We start from the raw sequence: 16,646 nt of genomic DNA on the forward strand, positions 1-16,646 counted from the left end.
ACAGGAGTGGAACCCCATGTGATCTTCTGTTGTAGCCCATCCCTCTCAAGGTTTGATGTGTTGCACAGTCTAAGATACTTTTCTGCTCATCACAGGTGTAAAGAGCAGTTATTTAAGTTACCATAGCCTTCCTGTCAGCTGGAACTGGGCTATACTATGGCAATTCTCCTCTGATCTCTCTAAACAAGGTGTTTCTTCCTATTGAACTGTTGCTCACTGGATGAGTATTGCACAATTGTGTGTAAACTCTAGAGACTGTCGTGCATTAAGATCAAAGGAGATCAGCAGTAGTACTTTCTGAAATCCTCAAACAAGCTGTGGCAGCGGGGGCTTGGCCAAGTGTTGATTTGTGAATGGAGGGCAGGGTTAGGGAAGGTGAGTGGCAAAGTCAATGCACCTGTTGTCAATTAATGGTATGTGTGTTTGTTTTTGCAGTGATGGCAGAGGGTAGAAAATTAGGGAGAGAGTGAAGGGAAGGGAGCTCTCCTGACCAGAACAAATGTGTGTGCATGTGTGTCTGAATAGTGAGGGAGCGAGTGAATGAATGAAGCTGAAAAGCGACCATCTTGAAAATAAAGTGTGTGAGAACATCATCTCCCGCCTGCCGTGCTTCAGTACTCCACCCACATCAGGGCTTACTACAGTGGTGCCGAAACCTGAGATACTGATGTGAACCACCCATGGAGTCCTCCCCATTCAAAGACCTCATCCATGCCCTCGCCACTGCCCAACAAAACCAGCATCAAGTGCTGATTGCCCTCTGAAAGGAGCAGGAGCAATGCTTTGAAGCCTTGATGCTGGCCCAGCAGGAAGATTGCCAGGCATTCTGGCATTTGCTCATGTCGGTGGGGGACCTTGACCGCCACAGCAGCAGACCCTCCCCATGTGGCCCTCATGAAGATGGAGCTGCACAATGATCCAGAAGCCTTTGTTGCTCTCTTCGAGCAAGTGGCCAAAAGTGTGGGGGTGGCTGGTCGAGTAGCGCATGGTGCACCTACTTCCATTACTGACTGGTGAGGCGCAATTTGCCGCACAGCAGCTCCCCACCAACAGCTGGCTTGTATACGTGGACCTGAAGTGAGCCATCCTGTAGTGTGTTGGCCACTCCCTGGAACAACATCATCAGTGCTCCCATATACTGACATTGGAGGAGGTTGGCCAGCCATTTGCATTCGGCCAACAGCTCCAGGATGCCTACCGGTGGTGGCTGAGGGTGGACTACCGCCACACCGAGGGGATCATCGATCTGGTGACACTGGAGCAGTTCATTGCACATCTTCCAGAAGGAATGGTGGAGTGGGTCCAGGGTCATTGCCCAGGGTTGCTGGATCAAGCCATCGAGTTGGCAGAGGACCATCTGGTGGTGGCTCCAGTGGCAGGCAGACATGTCGCCTCTTCTCTTTTTCTCTCTCCTTCTCCTCCTCCCTTCCCTGACCCGTTTCCACACTGCAGAGATGGGGGCTGGCTCCCCCCAGCCAGCCCACAATACCCCCGGTGTCTTCCAGTCTTCCCCTTCCGTGTCTGTGTCTTCTCCGCCCCCCAGGTGAGTGACGCCCATAACACCAGTGCAGAGGTGAAGTCTGGGCTGGTATGCTGGTGCTGCAGGGAACCTGGGCATCTCCAGGGTCAGTGTCCTACAATGGAGGTGGGAGCTGTGGCCTGGATCCCCAACGTACCAGAGACTGCCACTGATTGGGCCGGAGTGCATCATATACTGGAGAGTGTCCAAGTGGATATGTATCACATATTGGTGGATTCTGTCTATAATCAGACCTCAATCCACCAAAACCTGGTGCAAGGCGAGGCACTGGGGAGAGCACAAGCAGTGAAGGTTTTGTGTGTGCACAGGGATGTTCACAATTATCTATTAGTGTCTGTTCACATTCAATTTTGGGGATAAAAACATAGTTTAAAGGCAGTGGTTAATCCGTGTCTTACCCACCCGCTGATTTTGGGGACTGATTGGCCAGGGTTCAGAGGATTAATGGAGCATATAGTAGGGGGTGGGTCCTGCGATAATGTGTCACAGGGAGATCATGGTGTGGCATTGACTGGGGAAGCTGTCACAGAGCCATCTACATCAGCACCATGTCAGGGTGATGCAAGGAGTGAGGAGCAGCTCATGGATTTCCCATGAGAGCAGTCGCGAGGCGAGACCCTGCATCATGCATTTGACCAAGTGAGAGTAATCAGTGGTCAAACTCTCCAGCCAAATGTGGCACCCGCCTTCCCGTATTTCGCTATTATTAAGGATAGGTTGTATCGGGTGACCCAGGACACTCAAACCGGTGAACAGTTAACACAATTGTTAATCACTAAGAGCCATAGGAAACTCAAGTTCCATGCGGTTCACTTTAATCCCATGGCTGGACACTAAGGGCAGGATAAAGCACTAGCCTGAATAATGGCCCGGTTCTATTGGCCAGGGATTCATGGGGACATTCATCGGTGGTGTGCCGCATTTCATGAGTGCCATTTAGTAAATCCCATGGCCACTCCAAAAGCGCCTTTGCACCTGCTCCCCCCTAATCGAGACCCCCTTCAAGAGCATTGGTATGGATCTTGTTGGTCCATTAGATTGGTCAGCACAAGGATATCGCTTTATTTTAGTTCTGGTGGACTATGCAATGTGATATCCTGAAGCAGTGCCTCTCCATAATATCTCCACACACAGTATTGTGGAAGCATTCTTCCATGTTATCTTCTGGGTTGGGATTCTGAAAGAAATCCTGATGGACCAAGGCACTTCATTTATGTCATACACTCTGCACGAACCGTATGAGTTGTTGGGGATTAAATCTATCCGCACCAGCATCTATCACCCACAAACAGATGGTTTAGTAGAGCGCTTTAAAAAGACACTGAAAATTTTAATTTGGAAATTTGTAAATGAAGATGCATGTAATTGGGATAAATGGCTCGAGCCCCTATTATTTGCAGTATGAGAGGTTCTGCAAGCCTCCACGGGATTTTCACCATTTGAATTATTATATGAGCGAAAGCCACACAGCATTTTAATTTTAGACGTGCTGCAGGAAAATTGGGAGGAGGGACCTTCAACTAGTAAGAACGAAATTCAATACATTCTCGACCTGCCTGTAAAGCTCCACACCCTCACACACTTAACCCAGGAGAATTTGCAGCAGGCACAAGAATGTCATGCCTGGCTGTATGACAGGGGCATGCACCTTATGGAGTTTACTCTGGGAGATAAAGTACTCATGTTATTGCCCATGTCAAGCTCCAAATTAGTCACCAAGTGGCAAGGGCCCTTTGAGGTCACATGGTGAATTAGGGACTTCGACTATGAGGTGAGGCGAATGGATAGGGGCAGGGCTCTGCAAATATACCACCTCATCCTATTAAAATGTTGGAATGAGGGGGTCCCTATGGCATTGGTGTCAGTAGTTCCAGAGAGGGCGGAGCTAGGGCCGGAGATAAAAACAACAAAAGCAGCAACTCAAATCGCTCTGGTCCCTTGTGGAGACCACCTCTCACCGGCCCAACTCACAGAGGTTGCCAAGTTGCTAGAGTAATTTTCTGGCTTCGCATTGATGAGTTGTTTGATTGGTTAGGTGCTGCTTGCATTTATTCGACACTGGACTTAATGAAGGGATATTGGCAGATCCCCTTGGCTCTATCCTGAGAGAAAACTGCCTTTTCCGCACTGTTTGGATTTCACCAGTTTGTCACACTCCCTTTTGGGTTTTTGGAGCTCCCACTATGTTCCAGTGCCTCATGGACAAGATCTTCTGTCCCCATGCCGCCTATGCAGCAGTGTACCTTGATGACATTATCATATATAGCAATGATTGGCTGTGGCACCTTGAACACCTTAGGGCTGGTCCTAGAGTCACTGAGGTGTGCGGGTCTCACAGCTAACCCAAAAAAGTGTGCATTTGGGTGGGTGGAAGTACGGTATCTAGGTTTCCACTTGGGTCATGGGCAGGTGTGTCCCCAAATTGACAAGACTGCAGTGATTGTGGCCTGCCCGAGGCCCAAGACCAAAAAGGGGATGAGACAGTTCCTGGATCTGGCTGGCTACTATCATAGGTTCATACCTAATTTTCCGGACATCACCAGCCTGCTGACTGATCTCACTAAAAAGGGAGCACCAGATCCGGTCCAGTGGACGGAGCAGTGCCAACAGGCTTTCACCAAGGTAAAAGCTGCACTGTGTGTGTGGGGGGGCACTTTTACACTCCCCTGACTTCTCTCTCCCCTTTATTTTGCAGATGGATGCATCAGACAGAAGGCTGGGGGCTGTTTTTTCCCTAAGATGTGGAGGGTGAGGAACGTCCCATGCTATACCTCAGCTGCAAACGCTCGATGCATGAAAGTAAGTACAACACCATTGAAAAGGAGTGCCTGGCCATCAAGTTGGCAGTCCTCACTCTCTGATACTACCTGCTGGGGCACCCTTTCACCATCTATTTGGACCACGCACCCCTCCAGTGGCTCCACCACATGAAGGATGCCAATGCGCAAATCACCTGTTGATATTTTGCCCTCCAGCCATTTAAATTTGAGGTGGTCCACAGGCGGTGGGCACAGATGGTAATGACGGACTTCCTGTCCTGTCAGGTGGGGGGTCTGCTGCAGGCTGGACGAATCCCCGGCCTGAGTTAGGTGGTGGGGGTATGTGGCAGCAGGGGCATGGCCAAGTTTGTGAATGGAGGGCGAGGTCAGGGAAGGTGAGTGGCAAAGTCAATGCACCTGTTGTCAATTAATGTTGTGTGTGTGCATTTTTGTAGTGATGGCACAGGGTAGAAAAGGAGGGGGAGAGCAAAGAGAAGAAAGCTCTCCCAACCAGAACAAATGTGTGTGCATGTGTGTCTAGATAGTGAGGGAGCAAGTGAATGAATGAAGCTTAAAAGCAACGATTTTGTAAATAAAGTGTATGTGAACATCATCTCCCGCCTGCTGTGCTTCAGTACTCCACCCACATCAGGGCTTACTATACAAGCCTATCTAGCACCAACAAAAATGCCCTTTTCAACCCCCCCCCCCCCCAATTCTGATGTTTGATGTGAATATTAACTGAAACCTTTGACCTGTATCTGCATGATTTTATGCATTGCACTGCAACCTCTTAATTGGCTGGTTGTATATTTGCATTGAATGGGCAGGTGTACAGGCATTAAAGGACATGGGACATGAAACATAAATGCATGCTATATCAGTTTCTTTCCATTAAAAATATGAAATAATTGCATCAACAAATACAAAATTATCTATTAAATTCAGCAAAATCGTTATATTCGTGATGATTATATGGCATTTCTGCTCGAGCTCCGATATGCATATTTTACAACTGGAAGAGCCGCTGTCACGTGATCATATGTCACAAAAACTTTCGGGTACAGCACAAGCAGGTAGATGAATATGGAGAAGTGTGAATCGTGATGATGACGAATGCAACAAAATAGTTTTTGTGTCTTGGATGACAAGAAAATTGTTTCGTTTTTAGAGTGTTTAACGTATATTGAACATCATGGTGTATTGCGACCTCCCAGTCAGTCAGACGCGCTGTTACTTCTGTTAGCAATGTAGCTAGGCTCAGCATGGCCAATGGTATTTTTTGGGGCTGTAGTTAGATGCGACCAAACTCTTCCACATTTTTCCTGTTTACATAGGTTTATATGACCAGTGACATGAAACAAAGTTCAGTTACACAAATTGAAACGTGGTGATTTTCTATGCTATGGAAAGTCCGCACTATAATGACAGGCGTACTAACACCTTCTGCACGCTTCGACAGCGCATTGATACCTTCACTCGGAGTTGTACCATTATTTTTTAGACAGGGCGGACGGACCAGGGCATTCGCCCGCCTGGCCGTGCCCGACGAGAAGCGCTCTCGGCCGGCTTGGGAGGCAGACGGCAGCCCCTCCTGGAAGTGTGGTTTTACCATGGGCCTCATGCGGAAAAATGCCGAGGTGCATTCGCTAAGCGACTGAAAGCCGAGGTAAGGATTAGTATTATAATTTTGGGTGTATCAATTATTGATTATCATAATTCTGACTCATTTCGCCATTTTGAATGTTTTCATCTCGGACTCTGGAAGCATTGTATCTCAATCAATCTCGAAAAATATCAGCAAAAAAAAACTAGCTTGCAACGGACTTTAGCTAGATCTATGATGAACTTTCAATGTATGATACAAAAATAATACTTCTTTCAACAGATCATTAGCCTTTGAGCAGAATTGTTTTTAACTTACCAGGAAGTGTTATCGAGCCGACCGCTTTCAGTTTCATGGGGATTGAATGAACTCTCACTCTCAGAATCATCTGACCCGTCAGAGTAAAGACAAGCTCTATGTTCATGTGAATTTCCAGCTATCGGTTCGAATTGATAGGGTCTAACTTCACATCTCTGTGAAACATCGGGAATGTCACTGTCGATGGTGTCCATTTCAGTAACCTGTTTACATTAGATACCCAAGCGCTGGCTCCTTGGAAAGTTTTTGTGACATCATGGGTCACGTGAACTCCTAGCTAATTAACGAATCATTGTTTTACGCTGATGTATAAAAAAGTTAAATAATGTGATGATTTTCACATTTTTGACGCCCTGCAGTGATTTAGATGGCATTTCTTATGTCCTTTATACATAATTATACCCAGAAAAAAATCCATGTCCCATGTCCTTTAAAGTGGGGGAAGCCATGGCTGAATGATTAGAGAAACAGTTTTGGGACCAAAAGGTTGCTGGCTTGATTCCCTGGGCCAGCAGGAATGGCTGAAGTGCTACTGAGCAAAAACACCTACTCCCCAGGCTGCTCTGAGTATATTGTATGTCACTCTGGATAAGAGTGTCTACTAAATGCCTGTACTGCACTACTGTAAAGTTGCAGCTGATTGTATATACATACTTCAGTCAAGGAAATGTAGTGAAATCTGTTAATTTAAAGCTTCACTCAACCTTATTAAATGGGACATTCAACCAAGAAAAGGGCTGTATCTATATTTCTTCTCTAAGTGTCTTGGCTTTTTTTTTTAAACTTCAGTGATCATCCACCAGAAGTATAATCATTCTGAAGAGAGATCAAATGATTGCTGTTACTATCTCTGAATGCCACCTTGGGGTCAATCGAAATATACCAAACAGACAAAAGAGGAAAGATGCCTGCCTTATCTTGATTAGCTATGGGCTGAATGGTTGAGGCAATCACAAACCTGTAACTTCTCAGTCATTCAATTCTTCTGTTGGGATTCCAAATTGATTTCTTCTGTTGGAATTCTGACAGGTGCTGAGAGTTTGTGTGACACTGTGTGCATTTTGTGTGACAGAAAGCCTCTGGAAAATGGGAGGGATTAATGGGTGTTTAAAATAGTTCAGATTTCTATGTTGCTGCATATTTATACTAAGCATACAGTATTTGTCAGGCATCATTTAAAAAGAAAAGTTGTGGCATGCAGGTTGTAATTCAGAAGTTGACAACATAAGAAAATAAGCTCTCAACATATTTCTGCTTGTTTCAGAATACTGTGTAAACAATTGATTGTTGGAATTTAATTTGAACTATGTGGCCTTTTACATGATGTCATCATAACTGTGGATTTGTTTATGCTGCCATGTTGCCAGGCAAGCTTTGTTTTTGACAACAACCAGGCACAAGTGAACGCAAGCATCTGTCCGATGTTTTTAGAAGTCCCAAATACTAAATAGTTCGGGACGTCATAGTATCCCAAATCCAGTAGCTGGTTTGCCATACACTTTTCAAGTGGAATAAATATATTTGTGGGTAAATTAAAAAGAAGTTGCCTTTATTTTCTGCTACATGTACACTGAAGCACAGCGAAATTCCTCCTCTGCATTTAATCCATTTGAAGCAGTGAACACATGCACATGCACACAAGTGAGCAGTGAGCGCATGCACACACACACACACACACACACACACACACACACACACACAAAGAGAGCAGTGTGCAGAATAAATAATAAATAAATAAATTTGTGGTTAAATTATATGGATCTGTGATGCCTGCATGTTTCAGCTTTTGGATGGACGCGATCTGCTGGTATAATATAAATTTTTATTCATTTCAGAAAGATTGCACTGACAGCAGTGGCCTCGATTCTCATTATTAAATTTTGTGGTTATGTTTCTTTGTTTGCCCAGCAATATCGCAGACGCTGTGTAAAAAACAAAAAATCTATGACATCAGTGAAAGGCCCCTATAGCCTTGATAAGCTATAGTTGATATGGTTCCTTAGAGCAGTTTCAAACACAAGAAGCAAGAATCAAGACTACTTGTAATGCTAAGAACATTTGGTAAACATCCAGTGAAAATGGATATGGGTGACAATGCATTGAAATATCTACTGAGAGGTCTTTATGGGCATCCGTGATTGAGTGGGTAATTTTGATGGCTTGTATAAAACATGACCAGAAGATTTGTTTTTAAATCAAAACAAAATAATTAAAGAAAAGCTTGTGCATTTCAGTGACCTATTTAATTAATCATATGATACAGAAACACATACAGACTGTCATATCCCAAATAAGTACATAAATACACAGTGAAATAAATTACACTGTGCCCAAGAAACACAGTTTTTATATATATATATATATATATATATATATATATATATATATATATGTACACACACACACACACACACACACTAGTGCATCTCAAAAAAATTAGAATACCATGAAAAAGTTCCTTTTTTTCATAATTTAATTCAAAAAGGTAAACTTTCATATATTCTATATTCATTACATGTAAAGTGAAATATTTAAAGCCTTTCTTGTTTTAATTTTGATGATTATGGCTTATAGCTCATGAAAATCAGAAATCCAGTATCTCAAATTATTAGAATATTCCCTAAGATCAATCAAAAAAAGGATTTACAATACAGACATGTCCAACTTCTGAAAAGTATATTCATTTATACACTCAATACTTGGTTGGGGCTCCTTTACCATGAATTACTGTATCAATGCGGTGTGGCATGGAGGTGATCAGTCTGTGGCACTGCTGAGGTGTTATTGAAGCCCAGGTTGCTTTGATAGTGGCCTTCAGCGTATCTGTATTTTTGGGTTGGGTGTTTCTCATCTTCCTCTTGACAATACCCCATAGATTCTCTATGGGGTTCAGGTCAGGCAAGTTGGCTGGCCAATCAAACACAGTAATATCATGGTCAGCAAACCATTTGGTAGTAGTTTTGGCACTGTTGGTAGGTGCTAAGTCCTGCTGGCAAAGGAAATCAGCATCTCCAAAAAGCTCGTCAGCAGATGGAAGCATGAAGTGCTCTAAAATCTCCTGGTAGATGGCTGTGTTGACTTTGGACTTGATAAAATACAGTGGACCAACACCAGCAGATGACATGGCACCCCAAATCATCACAGACTGTGGAAACTTCACACTGGGCTTCAAACACCTTGGATTCTGTGCCTCTCCACTCTTCCTCCAGACTCTAGAACCGTGATTTCCAAATTAAATGCAAAATGTACTTTCACCTGAAAAAAGGACTTTGGACCACTGAGCAACAGTCCATTTATTTCTCTCCTTAGCCCAGATAAGACACTTCTGACATTGTCTCTGGCTCAGGAGTAGCTTGATATTAGGAATGCGAAAGTTGTATCCCTTTCTTGAAGATGTCTGTTCGTGATGGGTCTAGATACACTGACACCAGCCTCAGTCCACTCCTTGTGAAGCTCTCCCAAGTTCTTGAATCAACTTTTATTGACAATCCTCTCAAGACTACGGCCATCCCTGTTGTTTGTGCACCTTTTCCAGCCACCCTTTTCAGCAATGACCTTTTGTGGCTTACCCTCCTTGTGGAGGGCATCAGTGATCATCTTCTGGACAACAGTCAAGTCAGCAGTCTTCCCCATGATTGTGGTTGTGTGTACTGAACTAGACCAAGAGATACACTGTGTTCATACTGTTTTACTCAAACTCGAAATGAAATATTCTAATATTTTGAGATGGTTTTTTTTAATATTTTTGTACTGTATGCCATACTGATTAAAATTAAAATAGAAAAATGCTTGAAACATTTTAGTTTATGTGTAATGAGTCTATAATATATTACATTTTCACTTTCTTAAATAACTGATGGAAAATATTGAACTTTTTCACAATATTCTAATTTTTTGAGATGCACTAGGATATATATATATATATATATATATATATATATATATATATATATATATACACACACACACACACACACACACACACACACACACGTCATTAGAACATCTGTGGGAACACAAATACACAAATAATGATGAAACATCAACTGAAAGGGCATTGGTGGTTCATTATTTAACATGAGATATATTAATATGAGACTTGTTCTTATATTATTTACAATAAGAAGAAATGAGTGCTAATTTGAAGAACCAATAATCATTTAAAACAAGTGTCTAATAATCCACAAAGGGCCAGTGTGGCTGCAGGTTTTCATTCCAAACACCCAAGCAAGATTCAGTCCTGATAGTTGTTTGAAGACCAAGATGAACTGATTAAGCAAGAGGAATCAGGTGTTATTTCTGCTTTGTTGGAATTAAGAACCCTTGATACCCTTCCCCCATTAATTAATTAATTGATTGATTGATTGTTTGATTAAATACAACATGGGACAAAAGAGCAAGAACACAGAAAAGACGAGAGAGAAACACAGAAAGGCTGGTGGGAGGCAGAGGAAAGGTCAAAGCAGCGCTGCAGCTGGGATCTGTTGAACAGAATCATAAAAGAGAATACGTAGGTCAAAGAACCAGAAAATGTTATATTACAGACCAAAACTTTTTACCTCTTTTTTATCATGTTATTATGAGGCAATAAGTATTTAGTCGGCTGTATTCAGAGTCTAACTTTTGGACAAAAGTAGCAATGTCAACATGTATGTGGGGAAAGATAAGCATGTTTAGAAATGGGTTATGCAGATGTTGAATTATTGGGTGTATCATTCAGATTTTTCATAAGTAGAAGCATTTGAGACAGGGTTTTTTCAATAGCATCTAGACCACTGCCTTTAAACACAAGCACTTTAAGCCTCCTTTTCATTAAGCCTCAAATTGTCAGACAATTTAAATTGAAATGAAATGAAAAATATCTATATCTGAATATCTCTCTCATATATTTAACAGTTTTTCCATGAAATCGAGTCATACATGAGCTGATAGCTGATGAGGCACGTAGCACCGACTTGGCTATAAGGCATGTATGACAGGATTGAGTGGAATTTTTTTTTTAATTATATCCACATTCACTGGATTTTCAGAAACAGAGCATTTTTATTTTTTGCAAATTTGATTTAAAACAAACAAAAAACTTTATACAAAATGTCATTTTTGCTTAGGATGTAAACAAACCAGTGAAATGACAGTAGCAATTTGTAAAAAAATGCTATAATGATTCTTGGGGAAAAAAAAAAAAAATATATATATATATATATATATATATATATATATATATATATATATATATATATATATATATATATATACACAGTGTTGCTTGAATGTTTGTGAACCCTTTAGAATTTTCTATATTTCTGCATAAACATGACCCAAGACATCATCAGATTTTCACAAAGGTCCTAAAGTAGATAAAGAGAACCCAGTTAAACAAATGAGACAAAAATATTCTACTTGGCCATTTATTTATTGAGGGAAATGATCCAATATTACATATCTGTGAGTGGCAAAAGTATGTGAACCTTTGCTTTCAGTATCTGGTGTGACCCCCTTGTGCAGCAATAACTGCAACTAAACGTTTCTGGTAACTATTGATCAGTCCTGCACACTGGCTTGGAGGAATTTTAGCCCATTCCTCCATACAGAACAGCTTCAACTCTGGGCAATGAATCAATGAAGGCAAGCCATCCTGGCCCAAACCATGATACTACCACCACCATGTTTCAGAGAAGGGACAAGGTTCTTATGCTGGAATGCAGTGTTTTCCTTTCTCCAAACATAGTGCTTCTCATTTAAACCAAAAAGTTCTATTTTGGTCTCATCTGTCCACAAAACATTTTTCCAGTAGTCTTCTGGCTTGTCCACGTGATCTTTAGCACACTATAGACGAGCAGCAATGTTCTTTTTGGAGAGCAGTGGCTTTCTCCTTGCAACCTTGCCATGCACACCATTGTTGTTCAGTGTTCTCCTGATGGTGGACTCATGAACATTAACCAATGTGAAAGAGGCTGTGGCAGGATAGCCACAGCAGTGGAGAAGATGGAGGAGACCAAATAGTTTTCAATGAAAAGGCTTCGTTTATTTTTTCTTTTGTTTTTTTTCTTAAAAATGTGCAAATATTTACAATGACAAACGTGCATGAAAAAATATACAAAAACAAAAACTGTACAAAACAAAAATAAACAAGCATAAATAGCCAGGCTAAGTCCTGAGACCCTGAACCACTATCAAGAGTAACTTCAATTAACAAGACACGTTCACTTCACCACCAACACTCACCTACTGAGGCTCTTGGGCCTAATATAAAGCAGTACTAACTGTAGCCCCACCCACTGGATAGCCCCACTGTCAAAAATAATCAATTAACTAAACAACAGCATAATTATTACCAAATAATAAATAAAATAAGAAAACACATAACACACAAATACATACAATAACTGACATGCACAAAAATACCTTATTGGACCCCTAAAATGGCTTTTAAGTCATTACCCTTAAAACACCCCCATCACAATGGGCTGCCCCACAAAGAACCCAGGAAACCCCTCTATCCCCCCCAGTGGAACAGTCCATCTGTTTCTCCAAACAAGACTCGGAAGTACGTTTTGAATGCCGGTGAGTGAATTGCTTACGGAATTGTAATTGCAAAAGTTTTAATCAATAAATGAAGTTTTAACAGATAGTGTGAATGATTTTACTTTTTAATACTAGACAAAGATTATACAGATGAAGAATGAAAATGACAATATGTTTTAAGTGAATATTTTGAATGAGTCAGATGCACAAACAATAGCCATCCAGAAGTGCCGGTAGGCCTTTCCCTGCACTCTAAAAACTAAGTTTGGCCCTGCGTAATTAATCTATGGCAAATGGTGATTAATGACAATATGAAAGAGATCTTAAACAGTACATACGGTAGTGGCAATAAGAAAAGCGACAGAACAGGACAGCAGTGATTTAAAAATGCTGGCAAATGGCTGCCTGCACGCTGCGTGCTACATCAGCGTCACGGCTCAGCCCGTGACATTCCCCCCCTCCCCTTATAAAGATGCCCCCAGTGGCATCCTAGACAGGAAGTCAGAGGTACAATTCAATTTCCCAGCCCGGTATAACACCTCAAATTCAAAAGGCTGTATTGCCAAAAAACACCTAGTGATCCTGGCATTAGTGTCTCTCATTTGGCCCAACCAAGACAATGCTCTATGATAAGTCTCTAATACAAATTTGCATCCTAATAAATAGTATTTAAAAGAGTCCAATGCCCACTTTATAGCCAGGCATTCCTTCTCCACGATTGAGTAATTGCACTCCCTTGGCAGAAGCTTGCGGCTTATATAAGCCACGGGTCAGAGCTGTCCATGGTTCCCTTGTAACAGCGCAGCACCTAAGCCCCTCTCAGAGGCATCAGTTTGTACAGTGAAAAGTTTGTCAAAATCTGGGCTGAGGAGCACAGGCTCCTGGAACAAAGAGTTCTTCAAGTCCTTGAAAGCTGCTTCACATGCCTCAGTCCATTCCACCCTGTTTGGCTGGCCTTTGTGTGTTAGCTCAGTCAGCACAGCCACTTTTTCTGAGAAATTGGGGATAAAGTGCCGGTACCAACCCACCAGCCCTAAAAAGGAGCGTACCTGCTTTTTGGTAGTTGGGCGCTCTGCGGCCATAATGGCCTCCACCTTCCTCACCTGGGGCCGGATAACACCTTGGCCCAACACAGTCTCCTCCCTGGCCAAGGCACACTTGTCTGGATGGATGGTCAGGCCCGCCTCCTTTACCAAGGAGAGGACATGCTGCAGGTGTTGCAAATGCTCCGCCCAGTTGGAGCTATAGATGATGATATCATCCAAGTAGGCGGCAGCAAAGCCCTCAGTCCCCCTGAGGAACCTCTCCGTTAGCCTCTGGAACGTGGCCAGTGAGCCCAAATGGTAGCACGGTGAATTGAAAGTGTCCAAAGGGGGTCCTAAAAGCAGTCAGCTCCTTGCAGTCCCCCGCTAAAGGCACTTGCCAGTATCCTTTGCAAAGGTCAAGAGTGGTCAGGAATTTGGCCTTGCCCAAGCACTCAACCAAGTCATCAACCCTTGGCATGGGGTAAGGGTCAAACTTGGCATGGGCATTGACCTTCCTGAAGTCCAGGCAAAACCGCAGGCCGCCATCCTTCTTGGACACGAGGATGATGGGGCTGCTCCACTCACTGAAGGAGGGCTCAATCATGCCAAGATGCAACATCATGTCCAACTCCTCCCTCAGGACAGGAGCAGACGTTCTGGAACCCAGTAAGATGGCTGTCTCACCGGCTGCTCATCCCTCAGAAGAATCCGGTGTTCCACCAGCTCCGTCCGTCCAGGTTTCTCCACGAAGAGTCCCTCTGGCAGGATACTGCAAAGTTCTTGCTGATGGTCCTCTGACAGGTGGATAAGGTCCAGCTTGCTCCCCTCCTCACGGCCAGGCAGGTACTGCTCGCTGTACTCTTCCTTCTCTTCAACCGCTCGGATGAACATGGCAGGCGCTTCTGGCTGTGGTTCCGGCCACTCACTCCACTCCTTCAATGAGCTCTGGAGATGACTTGGACCCTGGACTTGACTTGGACTCGGAACTAAACTCCGGCATGGGCTCGAGCTCAGTCAGCACATTGCTATGGTCCTGGCTGGGTGGCGGGACGATGATGACATCTTCATAGCCAGGTGGCGATGGGACGATGTCTGCATAACTGGGCAGCTGCGGGATGACAACAATGACGTCTTCATAGCTGGGTGGCAGTGGGATGACATCTGCATAGCCAAGTGGCGGTAGGATGACGACGTCTTCATAGCCGGGCGGTGGTGAGACAATAACGACGCCTTCATATCCAGCTGAAGCAGAGGTCACCCTGTTGTCCTCTGAGACAGGTTCTGGAACAGGCTCAGGTTCTGGCCATGACTCTGGCATAGGTACTGGTTCTGGATCAGACACTGCAGCTGACTCCGACTCTGGCGCTGGTTCTGGAGCAGACACTGGCACTGACTCTGACTCTGGCACTGGAGCTGGCACTGGAACAGATGCTGGCATAGGCTCTGGCACTAGGATAGACACTGGTTCTTTCTTGGGTTCAGATGCTGGCTCTGATACAGGCTGTGGAACTGGTTCAGGTTCAGATGCTGGCTCTGGAGCTGACTGTAGAACAGGCTGTGGGATTGGTTCTGGACTGATGGCCTTTAGAAGGCACTCTAGAGCAATGGCCTCCTCTACTGCCGCTGTGTCGGTCTCAGGTATGATAGCCCCCTCCCAAAATTTTTTATGGGAGTCCTTCTCTAAGGACTCAAATAAACCAAAGCATTACCTGAAAATCCCGTGAGCTCTGAAGGCATGGGTACTCTAATCTCATGAGGCACTGCACACACCACAATGCGCAGAACTGACACATGGTATATGAGCTGATAGCCTAGTAGTAGAGTAGCCAATCAGAGTGTGCGATTGCTCATATCCAGTGAATATCTGGTTAGGTTAATATGGGACAGCCTTGGGCTGAGGTGCCCTTGAGCGAGGCACCTAACTCCCAACTGCTCCCCGGCCGCTGTTAGCTGCCCACTGCTCTGGGTATGTGTGTGTGCTCATTGCTCACGTGTGCATGCATGTGTGTGTTCACTGCTTCAGATGGGTTAAATGCAGAGAGGAATTTCACAAGTGTGCGATGTTAATTTCACAAAGTTGTGCTTTCTTTCTTTCTTTCTTTCTTTCTTTTCTTTGAATGTAGATATATATTTTTTCCCACTTGAGTGTTTTACTTGGAAATACACCACTTGTATTTTTCATACGAACTGCATCCGGGACATGGAGATCCAAAACCGTGACATAATTCTCTATGTGTCACTTGTGAGGAAATTGAGAAATTGTTTTGATAAATTTGGGTACTTTTTGTTCATGAATGTGTCCAAATAATAAAAAGAAAATCACATGTTGACTTGATATGAAGTTTATCTTCTCATGTTGAAAAACTCACATTTTTCATACGAAATACATCATGGATCTGAGTGACATTTTCCAATATTTCACTCTCATGAGATCACTCCCAATGTTTTCACACTGACTGGATGCACGCTGACATCCTGGCAAACCAGTTCACAATTAAAAGTCTTTTGATTAACTTGTGTATTTTTTTGTGGATGTGTCCAGAAATATAAAGAACATTACATGGTGGTGCAAAGATAAACTTCATATCTTCTCATACTGAAAATTATGATACATACGAGACACTTTTTCCATGGAATAAAAACATGTATTCTATTCCCTTCTCGTGGGTTTCATTCATTTGGTTCGATAGCATGCAATATCATCATATCGCTTATCCAACATGTATTACGCCACTCTCCCCAGTGGAGAATGTTCATGTAATATCTTTACAATATTGCATGTTGTCAAGACAACATAACGTCACATGTTGGAGCTCATGCAAATATCCAATGAAAAAACTCTTCTGCTGTGCATGTCCAGAATCATGTCCTTG

General features: G+C 43.2%; 1 protein-coding gene across 2 annotated transcripts in view; it reads right to left on the reverse strand.

The window, feature by feature from the left end:
* The window catches only part of tsnare1 (T-SNARE Domain Containing 1), a 437,024-nt gene that overhangs the window by 56,608 nt on the left and 363,770 nt on the right, over window positions 1-16,646 (reverse strand). The window contains exon 12 of one of the 2 annotated variants that reach the window (XM_060920698.1): window positions 10,346-10,704. The exons of the other annotated variant lie outside the window; for it this stretch is intronic. The gene's annotated coding sequence lies outside the window, so the exon portion shown is untranslated. Of the gene's footprint in view, window positions 1-10,345; window positions 10,705-16,646 lie in introns of those variants that run through there. 2 annotated transcript variants of the gene reach the window in all.

The sequence above is a fragment of the Neoarius graeffei genome, chromosome 5, assembly GCF_027579695.1.
Source record: "Neoarius graeffei isolate fNeoGra1 chromosome 5, fNeoGra1.pri, whole genome shotgun sequence".
Taxonomy (NCBI): domain Eukaryota; kingdom Metazoa; phylum Chordata; class Actinopteri; order Siluriformes; family Ariidae; genus Neoarius; species Neoarius graeffei.